This window comes from Rattus norvegicus, chromosome 1 (genome assembly GCF_021556685.1).
Source record: "Rattus norvegicus strain SHRSP/BbbUtx chromosome 1, alternate assembly SHRSP_T2T, whole genome shotgun sequence".
Taxonomy (NCBI): domain Eukaryota; kingdom Metazoa; phylum Chordata; class Mammalia; order Rodentia; family Muridae; genus Rattus; species Rattus norvegicus.
In genome coordinates this window covers 96,748,475-96,764,456 of record NC_141534.1, presented here as the reverse complement: position 1 = coordinate 96,764,456, position 15,982 = coordinate 96,748,475, and the positions used below count along the sequence as shown (strand labels likewise).

Genomic DNA, 15,982 nt, shown 5'->3' with positions numbered 1-15,982 from the left:
GGATGGCTTGGGGCCGTGTCACCCCACAACAGGCTCGGCAAGGCACACCAGGGCTCTTAAGAACCAGGCACAGCTCCCCTGAAGCAGATGACTCTTGTTCTGATCGGAGCTTTCTTTACAGAACACGAAGCGTTTGACTTGGGTGTGGCAGGGGATGGCCACCCCAGAGGGTGAGCATCCTAGAGGATGAGGGCTGAGGGGCAGCTCAGTCTGGGGACACATACAAGACTCAAGTGTGGCAGATGCTGGGGATGTTGCTCCCCACTACCCCCCAGGTGTGAGCTGCAGGGCCAGGCCAATGCCAAGTGTGATAACTTGTCCATCGTCTATCTCTGTCAACATCGTCACTCTTGTCACTTACACACTGGTATCTGAGTGTCCAGGGGCTTGGGTTTAGCATCCCGGGTGGCAGGTATAGGGCCTTGAGCATGGACCACAGCCTTGTCAGGCCTTCCACAGGTGATGGTGAAGGTTTATGATTCCTCACACAGGAAGTGGTAGACGGAGACCACAAGGAAGATCGACAGGCATACTGTGAGGAACGGCGAGGTCAGGACGGAGAGATGTGTGGAGACAAGGCAGCGGAGGTGAGGCCAGAGACAGTCACAGGGGCCTGGGAGAGGGGAGATGAATCCAGGGAGAACCAACCTGTACAGACAGAGGCATGCAAAGGCACAGGTGAAGAGTGACATGGGGAGATGGGAAGACAGGTGGGGCACAGCAAGGCGGAGGCAGGAAGTCGGTGACTGTGGCAGAGATGCCGAGATGAGATGGATTAGGAAGAGACAGAGGCTGAATGGGGAAGGGAAGTAGAGAAACAGTGTCAGCCAGGGGACCCCAGCACGCTCCATGGAGAGCCCCAGGCCCCAGTCTGAGCTCTGTCCCGGCCCCACTGTACTACTGGTGCCCAGGCCACCGTCTCAAAGCACCAGGGACAGCCACTCCGCAGCTCCATCTGACGAGTGTGGCCTGGGAAAATGAACCTGTCTCCTCCTGAGTCACCACAAACCAACCAAACGGTATTGCCTGTGGGGTGTGGCCAATGGCACCCCCGCACCGTCAGAAACTCCTCTACTCGAGGTACATGGGAGTTCCTATCCGATCCTATTTCTGTCAGTCTGGGGCTTCACGTTCCACCGTGGGGGCTTCTCTTGTGGTAGTACTAAAGTTTGAGCCTAGCACCTCACACATGCCAGACAAGCTCTACCACTGAGCCTCCATGGGGTCATAAGGAGAGGGTTGGTTTATTTTACATCCCCCAAAAGTACAATATTGGAGCTACCCAGGCTTTAGACAGCCTGGAGGGGCTAACACAAGTTCTATGGAGGCCAGGTAGGGAGCTTCCCAACAGGGCAGTTCCATCCAGGGCGCACATGCCCTAGTCTGGTTCCTGGCTTGGAAGTTTCTTTTTTGTTTTTTTGTTTGTTTGTTTGTTTGTTTAAGATTTATTTTTATTTGTTTAAGATTTTATTTTTATTGGACTGGAGAGATGGCTCAGTGGTTAAGAACACTGACTGCTCTTTCAGAGGTCCTGGGTTCAATTCCCAGCAACCACATGGTGGCTCACAACCATCTGTAATGGAATCTGGTGCCCTCTTCTGGTGTGTCTGAGGACAGCGACAATGTACTCACATACATAAAAATTAGAAGCAAAGGGCATATAGCTCAGTGATAGAGCATTTGACTGCAGATCAAGCGGTCCCCAGTTCAAACCCAGGTGCCTCCCTGGTGGGTATATATGTTTGGGGCTGAAGAGATGGCTCAGTGGTTAAGAGCACTGACAGGTCTTCCAGAGGTCTTGAGTTCAATTCCCACAGTGTACAGTATATTTACATAAAACAAATAACTCTTTTTTTTAAAAAAGAGGTAATTTAAATTAAAAAAAAGATTTATTTATTTGTTTAATGGATATGAGTACACTGTCACTGTCGTCAGACACACCAAAAGAGGGCATCAGATCCCATTACAGATGGCTGTGAGCCACCATGTGGTTGCTGGGAATTGAACTCAGAACCTCTGGAAGAGCAGCCAGTGCTCTTAACTCCTGAGCCATCTCTCCAATCTCTCCAGCCTGGCTTCACAGTTTTTAATGCCTACCTGCTTTGGGGCAAGTTAAGACTATTGGCTCTTAGATCTGGAAATTGGCACAAGAGCACATCTTGGTCTCAGTAGTTTTCTAAGTTAGTCTGGCACGGAGAATGTGCTCCACAAACTAATTATGCCTCCGTCGAGCAGCCGTCCCTCAACTCTGACTGATGTTGCCTGGTGTTAGCAGGTTTTAGTGCCTACTTGTTTGAATTGCAGTTGGACATGGCCTAAACTGGCCTTGAACTTGCTGTCATCCTCCTGCCTCTATCGGGGTTGGGGATTTAGCTCAGCGGTAGAGCGCTTGCCTAGGGAGCACAAGGTCCTGGGTTCGGTCCCCAGCTCCCAGAAAAAAAAAAAACTTCTCCTGCCTCTATCTTCACTTGCTAGGATTGCAGGCCTACACCAACTCTCAAGGGCTGTTTTGTTTGGTGGGTGCTAGGTGGGACCCAGGGGCTAGCCCTCATAGGTAAGCCCTCTGCTGCAAGGACACTCCTACACCCCCACAGAAGGCTTTTTTTTTTTAAAGATTTTATTTATTTTATGTCTATGAGTACAGTGTAGCTGTCTTCAGACACACCAGAAGAGGGCATCGGATCCCATTACAGATGGTTGTGAACCACCATGTGGTTGCTGGGATTTGAACTCAGGACCTCTGGAAGAGCAATAACCGCTGAGCCATCTCTCCAGCCCCAGAAGGCTCTTTAAACACTGAGCTCTGGTTTAAAGCAGAGACCTGTAGGTGGAGCTCATATCCTGGGTGCCAGTCCCAGAGGCTCTCAGGCAGCACAGAGGACACTTGTGTCCACAGGTCAGCAGGCTCTCCCAGCAGCTGCTGTGCCAGCTGTTGCAAAGCTCACAGCTGTGCCTGGTGCTGCTCTTGGTGCCTCTGCTCCTGTGAACTCCCTGTTGCAATACCCCAAGAGTAGCCTCTCACCCGGCTTGTGGGTGCTAGTCAGGGGTTGCCAGGCCCTGGCCCTGTGGAAGCAAGTGGACAAGGGGGTCAGGAGCATGGTGGCTGCTGCCTCATGGTCTCCCCTGAGATAGCAGTCCCAGGACCATGAAATACACTGGGCCAGAGGCTGTGCTGCTGGGCTCCTGGGGCACAGATGAAACTTCCGGTCCAGGAAGAAATGGTAGCGCCACAGGCTCCTTGGTGCTCCTGGTTCTTGGATCTGGAAGACAAATGGAGGGGGAGGTGTTAAGGCATCAGAGCAATACTCCAAGGGGTATTCCTTTAGGTGTTAAAGGCTGGGGTTAGCCTCTACAGGGACCTTGACCTGGGGGCAAGTGGCTGGAGTCCAGATTCTATGGTTATTTCCCCTCTACAGGGGGCCTCCTTACCTTGTCGGTTGATGCCCTGGAGAAGGTGGAGGGTACTGTATCAGGCCGCAGGGAGTGAACCCCCCATTGCCACTGAAAGCAGGAAGTAGGGAATGCTCACTTGCTAAAGTACTGGGGACAGCTAGACACCCAGTGCTCACAGCCCATGTGCTGCAGCCAGGCCCACAGCCTGGGACCATCCTTCAGGGGAAACTTGCAACATGGTGGAGTTGTTGGTAAGCGCCACAGTTCCCTATACATGCGGACCTGAGGACAGTCACACCTGCCATACACCCTGCCCTGAGGACAGTCACACCTGCCATGCACCCTGACCTGATAATCACACCTGCCATGCACCCTGACCTGAGGACAGTCACACCTGCCATGCACCCTGACCTGAGGACAGTCACACCTGCCATGCACCCTGACCTGAGGACAGTCACACCTGCCATGCACCCTGACCTGAGGACAGTCACACCTGCCATACACCCTGCCCTGAGGACAGTCACACCTGCCATGCACCCTGACCTGATAATCACACCTGCCATGCACCCTGACCTGAGGACAGTCACACCTGCCATACACCCTGACCTGAGGACAGTCACACCTGCCATACACCCTGCCCTGAGGACAGTCACACCTGCCATGCACCCTGACCTGATAATCACACCTGCCATGCACCCTGACCTGAGGACAGTCACACCTGCCATACACCCTGACCTGAGGACAGTCACACATGCCATGCACCCTGACCTGAGGACAGTCACACCTGCCATACACCCTGCCCTGAGGACAGTCACACCTGCCATGTACCCTGACCTGAGGACAGTCACACATGCCATGCACCCTGCCCTGAGGACAGTCACACCTGCCATGCACCCTGCCCTGAGGACAGTCACACCTGCCATGCACCCTGACCTGAGGACAGTCACACCTGCCATGCACCCTGACCTGAGGACAGTCACACCTGCCATGCACCCTGCCCTGAGGACAGTCACACCTGCCATGCACCCTGACCTGATAATCACACCTGCCATGCACCCTGACCTGAGGACAGTCACACCTGCCATGCACCCTGACCTGAGGACAGTCACACCTGCCATGCACCCTGACCTGAGGACAGTCACACCTGCCATACACCCTGCCCTGAGGACAGTCACACCTGCCATGCACCCTGCCCTGAGGACAGTCACACCTGCCATGCACCCCGACCTGAGGACAGTCACACCTGCCATGCACCCTGACCTGAGGACAGTCACACCTGCCATACACCCTGACCTGAGGACAGTCACACCTGCCATGCACCCTGACCTGAGGACAGTCACACCTGCCATGCACCCTGACCTGAGGACAGTCACACCTGCCATGCACCCTGACCTGAGGACAGTCACACCTGCCATGCACCCTGACCTGAAAACAGTCACACCTGCCATGCACCCTGACCTGAGGACAGTCACACCTGCCATGCACCCTGACCTGAGGACAGTCACACCTGCCATGCACCCTGACCTGAAGACAGTCACACCTGCCATGCACCCTGACCTGAGGACAGTCACACCTGCCATGCACCCTGACCTGAGGACAGTCACACCTGCCATGCACCCTGACCTGAGGACAGTCACACCTGCCATGCACCCTGACCTGAGGACAGTCACACCTGCCATGCACCCTGACCTGAGGACAGTCACACCTGCCATGCACCCTGACCTGAAGACAGTCACACCTGCCATGCACCCTGACCTGAAGACAGTCACACCTGCCATGCACCCTGACCTGAGGACAGTCACACCTGCCATGCACCCTGACCTGAAAACAGTCACACCTGCCATGCACCCTGACCTGAGGACAGTCACACCTGCCATGCACCCTGACCTGAGGATAGTCACACATGCCATGTACATTGACCTGAAGATATTCACACCTGAGGACCCTAGGCGTAGCTCCAAGCTCATGCCTCCTTCTCAGGCTGGCTCTCTAATGCTCACATCCTATTTTGGAGCTCCAGTACCAGCCATCTCCATTGCTCCTTTCATCCAAACTTGATTCTTTCTTTTTCCAGCTGGGTTCTGCCATGGCTGCCCATTGCCAGCCTCCAACTCTGTTCTTGTGCATGACTTTGAGGGAGGAGTTTATAAGATTGGATATACAGAATATGAGAATCTGAAGCCAAGGGAGAACATTTCTTTTCTTTTTTTAAAAAAAATTTATTTATTGGGGTTGGGGATTTAGCTCAGTGGTAGAGCGCTTGCCTAGGAAGCGCAAGGCCCTGGGTTCGGTCCCCAGCTCCGAAAAAAAAAAAAAGAACAAAAAAAATTTATTTATTTATTATATATCAGTACACTGTAACTGTCTTCAGATATCCCAGAAGAGGGTGCCAACTCCCATTACAGGTGGTTGTGAGCCACCATGTGGTTACTGGGATTTGAACTCAGGACCTCTGGAAGAGCAGTCAGTGCTCTTAACCGCTGAGCCATCTCTCCAGCCCCCAGAACATTTCTTTCTTATCTATAGAGCAGGGATTCTTCCACAATATAACTCTGTGTGTGTGTGTGTGTGTGTGTGTGCATACACACATACACATGTACATACACATCCAAGAAACGTCCACCTACAGCTGGACCTGGTGGAACACACATATAAGCCCAGCATTAAGGAAATGGAGTGTCTTAGTTATGGTTTCACTGCTGTGAATAGACACCATGACCAAGGCAAGTCTTATGAAGGACAACATTTAATTGGGGCTGGCTTACACGTTCAAAGAATCAGTCCATTAGCATCAAGGGGGGAGCATGACAGCATCCAGGCAGGCATGGTGCAGGAGGAGCTGCGAGTTCTACGTCTTGGGGTTGGGGATTTAGCTCAGTGGTAGAGCGCTTGCCTAGCAAGCGCAAGGCCCTGCGTTCGGTCCCCAGCTCTGGAAGGGAAAAAAAAAAAAAAAAGAGTTCTACGTCTTCATCTGAAGGCTGCTAGTGGAAGACTGACTTCCAGGGAGTTGGGATGAGGGTCTTAAACCCACACCCACAGTGACACACCTACTCCAACATGGCCACACCTCCTAATAGTGCCACTCCCCGAGCCAAGCACATACAAACCATCACATTGAGGCAGGAGGACTACCAAGCATTTGAAAACAGCCTGAGCTATATAGTAAGACCTCCTCGTAGTCCCTCTCCCCATCTCAGGAATGTAGCTAGACTGATAGAGTACTTGTCTACCTTAACAAACCCCAGTGTTTGCCTCTATCACCATACATACTGGATGCGGGGGTCCATGCTTATAACCCCAGCACTGGGGGGAGGGTGGTGTAGGAGGATCTGAAGTTCAATTTAAAGGTCAAAATTGGCTACATAGCAAGCTTGAGTCTCTGCCAATGAACAAACAAACGAAGGCCAGTGAGATGCGTCAGTGGGTGGACTGGCTTCCCATCGAGCCTGGTGACGCGAGTTCAATCCCCGGAACCCTCACAGCGAAGAGAGAGAACTCACTCCTGCAAGTTATCTTCTGATCTCCCCATGTACACCACAGTCACATGGACAAATAAATGTAATAAAAATTCAATCAAACATTAATCCAGATCCGGGGAAAGCCCAATGTAAGGCAACCGGAGAAGCAATAAACTGTATCAGAGAGCTATAAGAATTTAATTTGGGAGGGCTGGAGAGATGGCTCGACGGGTAAAGTGCTTGCTGAGCAAGCCTGAGGATCTGCGTTTGGAGCCCCAGCGGCCACATGAAGGGAGTGGCCGAGCATAGCTGGAACCCCAGTGCTGGGAGATGGAGACAGGCAGAGCTTGCTGGCTAGTGTCACCAAAATGGTGCGCTCTAGGCTCAGAAAGAAACCTCTCAAAAAATTGGATAAGGGGGTCAGTGAGAGTAATAGAAAAGAACTCCTGATGCTAACATTTGGCACCTGCACCTGCACATGTGTATGCACATACACACACACATGTACACACACGGGCACACTCATGTACACACACACACATGCATGCACGCACGCATGCACACATGGGCACACACAGATCAATACTTTTAAGAGCATTACTGTATCGGTTTTGTTTTTAAAACAGTGTTAGAGTGGGTCTGGTGTCGCAAACCTATGATCCCGGCACTTAGGAGGGTAAGAGAACTGAGCGTTCAGCCTCCTGCTTTCCACATGACTGAGTTCTGGCCGGTTCATCCTGAGGCAGCCGCCAGGAACTCTGAGGCAGTTTTATCAGTGTTTCTCGGTGGAAATGGGGCTGGTTTGCTACACGGCACTAGACCATTTGTACAGGCACGCATATACAAAGACCTTCATGAGGTTTCCCACACTCGTTTCTTTAATGTTCTTCTTCAAATCGATCGATTTTAAGTATGAAATATTGGCACATAAACGAGAAGTGACACCAGAAATGGAAAACTGCTGTGGTGATGCCTTTAACCTCAGCAGGCAGGAAGCAGACTTCTGTGAGTTTGAGGTCAGACAGGGCTACATAGTGAGCTTCATCTGTATGTGTGTGACTGGAGTTCAATTCCCAGCAGGTGGTTCACACCTGCTGTAACTCCAGTTCCAGGGGATTCTATGTCCCCTTTTTTCCCTCTATGGGTGCATACACACATGTGGCATATACACACACTAACACATACTTACATTTTAAAAAGTATTACTATAGTCAAAGGGAGATAAGAGGGCTGGAGAGGTGGCTCAGTGGTTAAGAGCACCGGCTGCTCTTCCAGAGGTCCTGAGTTCAATTCCCAGCAACCACATGGTGGCTCACAACCATCTGTAATGAGATCCGATGCCCTCTTCTGGTGTATCTGAAGACAGCTACAGTGTGTTTATATATAATAAATGAATAAATCTTTAAAAAAAAAAGGGAGATAAGAATGTATGTTCAAGTTTGCTTATATTTACACAAATAAACCACAGGAAGCATGGTGACATACGGCTGTAATTCCAGAACTTGGGAGGCAAAAGCAGGAGGCTAGCCTGGACCACACAGCAAGTTACAGGCCATTATGGGTTATATAGAGTCCCTGACTGAAAAAAAAAAAAACCCTCATCAACCAATCAGAGAAACTATGGGAAGGAAACCAAAAAAGACAAATAGGGAGAAGTCAGTGAGACGGAGAGATGATGGGGCAAGACTTCTCTTACAAAAGCTGCACAGAGCAGGGACGAGTGAAAGGGACGAAAGGGCTGGCTCAGAGACACTGTGGCACACAACAGAACTCCGGGCACATAGCCAGGGAGTCTGAATGTCGCAGTCCCTTCGGCCTCCATCTGGGAGCCAAATGTCCTCACTAGCCCCGTGCTTCCTGGACACAGAGACATGAGACCTACTGACTGACGCAACACTCTTCCCTCCCCGCACACAGAGCCTGCTAGTGGACTACTCCAATATCTACCCTCTTCTTTCCCTTCCTAACAGAAGTCCAACTTTGAGGTCATAGCATCTATCCCAGGTGAGTCGTGTAACCATGTTCTGACCAGTGTACTCTTTCCTGTAGTGTCGGGTGCCGAGCTGAAAAAGGGCAGCAGAATCAGGATGGTTCAAAGAATGAAGAAGGTGATTAGCATAACAAAACCCTCTACAACTAGGTCTAGTCTTTTTCCCTCCTATTCCTCTGGGTATCGGCATTCATGACGTTGGGCCCTCCCTCTGGACACCTACATTAACTGGACAAGTGTTCACCTCTCCCTCACGTGTCTTAGCCTAGCTGATCACACTGACAGGACAGGACAGCATGCTCTAAAGGCCTTTTCTTACTAACATAATGAGCCATTTCTTCTGGGTGGTTAAATATCTAGCTAGAGGACCTCACCCCAGCCTCATTAGCAGTTGTTGGGGACCAATGACAAAGCCACCCCTGAATGGGGTTCCTAGGAAGGCCTTGCAAAGAGAGCTGGCTGCTCAGTTTAGAGTTGAGACCTTTTTTTTTGTGTTTCCTCCCTTCTAGGAAAGCCAAGGGCATGGGAGCTGGGGCACTGGTAGCCATCTTGGAGCCACAGGCTAAGGATGACAGAGCAGGAGAGGACCCCTCATCTTGGATGATGCTGGAGGTGCTACACCAGTGCTGGTATGTCAACTTCTGCTCATGTTTCATACGAGAGAAATGCAAGGGTGCTGGAGACATGGCTCAACAGGCAGGAGGGGACACTGTTTTTGCAGAGGACCTGCTCTGTCAAGTTTGGTTCCCAATACCCACCCCGGGAGATTCACAGCTGCCTGCAACTCCAGGAGGATCTCATGCCTCTGGTCTTTCCAGATACCCGCCATCCCACGCATATACCCCACACATAAAGAATTAAAAATAAGTCTTAAAGAGAAGCAAAATCCTCTGGGGAGTTGCATTGTTCGAAACCTTTGCTGCCTCTCCCCGCACGAAGGGCATTCATCCCTACCCCACCAATGAACTGTTTACTACATGCGACTGCTGTGCCTGAAGAACATGAGGCAGGTCCTTTGGAAGAGCAGAGAATGCTCTTAACCGCCGAGCCACAGGCATCAACCTTTGCCTCCCCTCGTAAGACCAAATGCTCCAAGTAGGGACAGCTCCTCCAAGCTGGGTCCCCAACTAAAATACTGTAGAGCTGAGATACGAACACCTACACGGGACATAGCCATAGCGTTAGCAAGACCTGTACCTGGGCTGTAGTAAGCCAGAGCTTGGGGCATTTTTGACTACAGTATAACTTCATGTTGTTAGTCCACGGACGTTGTAACTTGCTTAAGCCATTAGTTCAGGACTCTGTGACTGTTTTTTTTTTTTTTTTAAAGATTTATTTATTTTTTTTCTTTTTTTTTCTTCTTTTTTTTTAAAGAGTTATTTATTACATATGAGTACACTGTCATTGTCTTCAGACACACCAGAAGAGGGCATTGGACCCCATTACCGATGGTTGTGAGCCACCATGTGGTTGCTGGGAATTGAACTCAGGACCTCTGGAAGAGCAGCCAGTGCTCTTAACCGCTGAGCCATCTCTCCAGCCCGACTCTGTGACTGTTAAGAAGGTGTAATTCCATGGGCTGGAGAGATGGCTCAGCGGTTAAGAGCACCCGACTGCTCTTCCAGAGGTCCTGAGTTCAATTCCCAGCAACCACATGGTGGCTCACAACCATCTGTAAGGAGACCCGATGCCCTCTTCTGGTGTGTCTGAAGACAGCTACAGTGTACTTATATATAATAAATGAATAAATAAATCTTTTTTTTTTTAAAAAAAAGGTGTAATTCCTTATTAAGAAGTCCATGGGGGGTTGGGGATTTAGCTCAGTGGTAGAGCAATTGCCTAGCAAGCGCAAGGCCCTGGGTTCAGTCCCCAGCTCCAAAAAAAAAAAGAAAAAAAAATAAGAAGTCCATGGAACAAATCCCCAAAGGACCTAAGAATGTTCTCTTTGGCTCCCAGGCAGGCTTTCAACTCACTTCCTAGAAGCTCTTTCCCGTTATGTTCCATGTCCTGTGCTTCTTGGCACCAGGCCTGCTCTTGGACCTCTTTGGGTAATATTTCTCCTATCTTTTTGGGTGGTGGTGATGGTAAGTAGTTGAGTTAGGGTTTCTCTATGTAGCCTTGGCTGTCCTGGAACTCGGTCTGTAGATGAGGCTGACCTCGAACTCACAGAGATCCACTTGCCCCTGCCTCCCGAGTGCTGGGATTAATTAAGGGTGTGTGCTACCACAACTGGCTCCTCTTCCCTTTTTAAAAAAATTATTTATTTTAGTATTATTAATGTTGGGGAGAGGAATGCGGAGGACAGGCATATACCATGCGTGTCTACATGTGTGAAGGTCAGAGGGCAACTTTCAGGAGTCAGTTCTTTTCTTCCACTGTGGATTCCAAGGACTGGACTCAGGTCATTAGGCTTGCACTATGCTTCTACCAGTCATGCAAAGACTGGTAGAGAGGGGAAGAGGTAGGGGGAGGAGGAGAGGGAGAGGTTCAGTTCCCAGCATACATATCATACCCAGCTTACAGCACCTCTTCTAGTTCCAGGAGACCCAGTGTCCTCTTTGGGCTTCTGCCAGCATCAATACTCTTGTGCACATCCCTGGCATGTAAATATATATATGTATGTATGTACATATATGTATTTTTCAAAGTTTTGTTTTTTTGTTGTTGTTGTTTTTTTGTTTTTGTTTTTTTTTTTTTCTGGAGCTGAGGACTAAACCCAGGGCCTTGCGCTTGCTAGGCAAGCGCTCTACCACTGAGCTAAATCCCCAACTCCCTGTATTTTTTCAAGACAGGGTTTCTCTGTGCATCCCTGGCTTGTCCTGGAGCTCACTCTGTAGACCAAGCTGACCTTCACCTCAAAATCTGCCTGCCTCCGCCTCCCTAGTGCTGGGATTACACGCGTGCACCACCACTGCCCAGCCAATATATATTTTTAAAAGAGTTAAAAATTATTTTTTAATCATCTTAATTTTATTTCATGTGTGTTGGTGTGAGGGTGTCAGATCCCTTGGAGCTGGAGTTACTGACAGTTGTGAGCCACCATGTGGTTGCTGCGAATTGAACCCAGGTCCTTTGGGAGAGCACACAGTGCTCTTAACCGCTGAGCCATCTCTCTAGCCCCCCGAGTTTAAAGTTATTTTTAATTTCATGAGTTCAAGGTCACCCAGGGCTACATAAGACCTTATCTGAAAACATGCAAGCAAGACAAAACGAAGCACCCTGAATGTTATGACGTCATCTGGCTGCTGCAGACAGCTGGTGCCATTCTCCTCACTGCCGCTGTGTTCCAGGCAGTACCGGGCACGGAAATGCTCGGGAAATAGTCTGTGCGTGTTACTATTGGAGGCCAGGTTAGCGGGCAGCTCTCCGTGGCGCGTCTGGTTGGGAGGTGAGGAGATGCTGGGGATGTGGAGGTGAAGAGTAGTTTGCCATGTGCTTTCCTTACCCTCCATTTCCTAATCGTTCAGTTGAGATTTTTCCATTTGCAATCACAACCGCACAGCCGAGGTCTCTCGATGTTGCTGTGGGTGTCCCTAGCAGGGAGTGTTCCGAAGGTCAAGTTAAAGGATGGGTGACTGGCCCAAGTTGTCCTGACAGAAAGGATTGTTGCTGTATTCAGTTCTTCAGGGTTTGACCTTTCACCCGTGCGGGTTTGCTTTTTGTTTGTCTTTGTTTTTGAGACAGTCTCACGTCGCCCATACTGGTCCGAACTTGCTACATAGCAGAGGATGACCTTGAGCTTCTGATCTGCCTGCTCTCACCTCTCTGCTCAGATTATAGGCGAGTACCAACATGCCTAGCAACCTGTCGGAAAGATCTGTCCTAAACCAGGTATGGTGGAACACACCTTTAATCCCAGCACACATGAGGCAGAGGCAGGAAGATCTACCTTAGTGAGTTCCGGGATCGCCAGATCTACAGAGATCCCCTATCTCAATACAGAAGGATTTAGCAGAACGGAAACAAGATTTGTCAGGACTTTTGTGTACCGTCGTGCTATTTATTTATCTAAAGTCTTTGGTTTTTGAGATAGTCTCTCACATAGCTCAGTCTGGCCTAAAACTCTTTATCTAACCTTCAACTACTAATCCTCCTGCCTCTACTTCTGTGAACTACCACAACCGCTAGTTTTCATTTTGGCTTTTTGATGTAGGAAGACTTGTAGCCCTTGCTGGTCTCTAATTGACTGGTATAATTTTAATTTTTTTAAATCTTATTTTTAATGATCCCTTGTAGCCCACCACCTGCCAGAGGTAATGGAAAAGAAAGGACAGGAGGGTGTGCGTGGGGTGGGGGTTGGGGGAGTGGACTTGTTTAGAAAGGTTCTTCAGAGCAACTCCCATCTGTGCTGTCTGGGAATCTGCAGTTCAGTACACGGCAGCTCGATCCACTTGTAAACACTTCACGGATACGCCAGTAGTCCAGTTTGGTAAAGTCAGCTTAGCAACAGTGGTGACATGACCTAGCAGAGACGGCCAGGCCTCAGCCTTGGCTTGAGTCAGCAGGAGGGACCAACAGGAACACCAGGAGAAGTTCTTGGCTGTGCCTCTCTCAGGGAAGTGAAGGTCAGAGAAGATGAGATACCCACAAGCACTGCTCAACCAGCTGTACCAGCAAGCTAAGCTCTGTCTCCGTCGCTTGGGGGAGTCCTATTTATATTCTCCAAACATCATGTGTTCTCCACATGCCTTGCCTCCTTCACACGTGTCTTGCCTCAGCACGTGCATCCGGTCAGCCTGAGTCCTTGGAAGCAGCAAGAAACTGCAGTACACTACGAGAAGTTTTTGGTGTGTTTCTCTGCACAGAGTCCTGACAAATGCAGCTCAACTATGCAATGTAAGGCGGACCAATACATGTGTGTTGTTAGCAAAGAATCCTTCAAGTGTCCTTTCACGTACTTGCTTTAGCAGAACAACCTTTTTCCTGTGTCTCTTTCAGTGAAACGTTCCTTCTTGAGTTTGCCTTAGCCTTTCATACCTCTGTCCACTTTAACGAAATGTTCCTTCACATGTTTGTTCCAGCAAAACACCATCCAACACTACTGACTTTCCAAAGAACTCTTAAGTTTCCACCTCAGACTGGAGCTGAGGATGGCCTTGAACTCCTGCCTTCACGTGCTCAGATTACATATGTGAGCCAACATGCTCACAGGACACCCAGCGTCAAAAATATGTATCTAAACACATTCATTGATTCCCCTGACCCTCTCTACCCTGCAGGAGACTCCCTCAAAGGAGAGCTGGGATGCAGAATTGATGAAGCCTGCTGTTGGTATTCTGCCTAAGCTCCACCCCCACAGCTACCTGGCAGTAGCCAGGTATGCTCCACCCCACAGTTGCCTGGCAACAGCCAGCTGTGCCTGACACTCTATAAGGGGCTGCTTGCCCCCTCCTCTTTCTCTTTGTTCTCTTCTCTTCTCTGCTCTTCCCGTCTTCCCTGTCCCTTCTCTCTACCCCCCCCCTTCCCTCCACGTGCTCGTGGCTGGCCTTTCCTCTCCTCTCTTCTTCTCTCATTAAGCCTCTCCACGTGGAACCATGTTGGCTTGGTATGTTCTGTCCAGGCACAAGCCGAGATTTAAACCCCAACATTGGTCCTAACACCTGCTAGCTTAGCTGTAACTCTTGTTTCATGCCTGCCAGCCATCTTATTCATTCTGCTGACATAAAAGCAACTTAACTGTAGAAGAAGAACAAATAGTTTGGCTCTGAGCAAGGACAAGTTGGCCATATAATCTGAGGCTTCCCCTTCCTCCTCTTCTTCCCTTTTCCTCTTCCTCCTCCTTCTTAGAAATTCCCCAACTTCAGTCTTCACTCAGGACCCATCAAAATAGAGGTCAGCCTGAACCGTTATGTCTTAACTACTAAAAAAAAAAAAAAAAAAAAAAAAAAAAAAAAAAAAAACTTGGGAAAAGGCCAACCACCCCACAGGCCTCCCTGTACCCGCTTATCAGATCCTGATGCTTTCTCCCCATAGATAAACTGGCCCTGGAAAATGTTCAAGGGCTTAGAGTTCCTGGGTCTGAGTGATCAATTAGCCTTGGGATGTGTGTTCAATAAACCAGCCTTGTTTAACTTGAGATCGGTTTCTGAGCAGTTTGTGCGGTAATTCCCAAATCCCAACAGACTTCTGGGCTAAAAATCAAACCCTTCCAACAAACATTTGATGGACAATATATGTGTTAGGCACTAGTCTAGCGACTTGGGAACAACAGAAAACGAGATAAAATGTGTCGGCTTCAGAGTGCTGGCTGACATTCTAGTGGTGGAGACAATGTTGCATACTTCAACCTGTGATGCCCTAGAAGACAGCTTGAAGAGAAAAAGAAACCAAGAGATGAACAGGGAGAGCGACGTTCCCGCACATCCCTCTCATCCTTCCAAGGCAAAGTAGCAATGATCTACCCCAGCACCTTCACAGCAATAGTTCCCAAGACCCAAAGAGGGACCAAGCCCAGCCCCTCTCAGAGCCACGCCCTATGCTTGCGCTCACGTGTCGAAGCTCCCAGGCCGGGTGTCCGTGCCCATGCGCCCCGCAGTGTTGGAGCACTGCTGTACTTATGTGTAGCTGTCCTACCCGGGCCAGTCCTGCCCAGTCAGCAGTAGCACTGGAGTCTGGGCCGAACCCTGTCCCGCCCGGTGCAATCCGTCCACCTCACGTCAACCCACGGAGGATCAACACTGCAACACGTGACGGAAAACTGAGGGCGCAGGCGTACACGGTATTCCTCGAGCTACCGTGACTACGCCCCAGTCACGCGGACGGAGAGCGACTGACTACAGCCTTCCCTGTCCTAATCCTCACTATTTGCATAGGCAAGAGTAGGGCGGTGATGTTCTCGAGCCCGGGCCAAGTCCAGGGCTCTCTGGCTCCACCCTACCCCTACATCCGGGAGACTGGTACAAGCTTGAATAACCTCCCGGGACTGTAGCAAAAAACTGGTTGAGGTCTTAGCTTCATAAAAGTTAAAAGCTGTGTATCTATGAATAGAGAAAGCACAGGTTAGAGAAACACTGCAAGGCTTAATAAGCAGTGCAATGGACAAGCCGTGGCCCCACCCTCCCTCAGCACCGCCTCTTATCTCCCATTGGCCAATGAGCCTGCCCGGCAGCCTCGCGATTGGCCAGCCGGGCTACCGGCTGCG

The 15,982-nt window shown here is 50.0% G+C and overlaps 2 long non-coding RNA genes across 2 annotated transcripts; one reads left to right on the top strand and one right to left on the bottom strand.

The window, feature by feature from the left end:
• Nucleotides 1–2,600: 2,600 nt before the first annotated feature.
• On the bottom strand, nucleotides 2,601–15,523 carry Thap8 (THAP domain containing 8). The gene is given in 3 exon segments (NR_185096.1): nucleotides 2,601–3,260; nucleotides 6,159–6,322; nucleotides 15,331–15,523. It is a non-coding gene; the product is annotated as a THAP domain containing 8 (long non-coding RNA).
• LOC120096980 (uncharacterized) lies at nucleotides 8,749–9,726 on the top strand. Its single transcript, XR_015650531.1, has 3 exons — nucleotides 8,749–8,855; nucleotides 9,351–9,470; nucleotides 9,563–9,726. It is a non-coding gene; the product is annotated as an uncharacterized LOC120096980 (long non-coding RNA).
• Nucleotides 15,524–15,982: the final 459 nt, after the last annotated feature.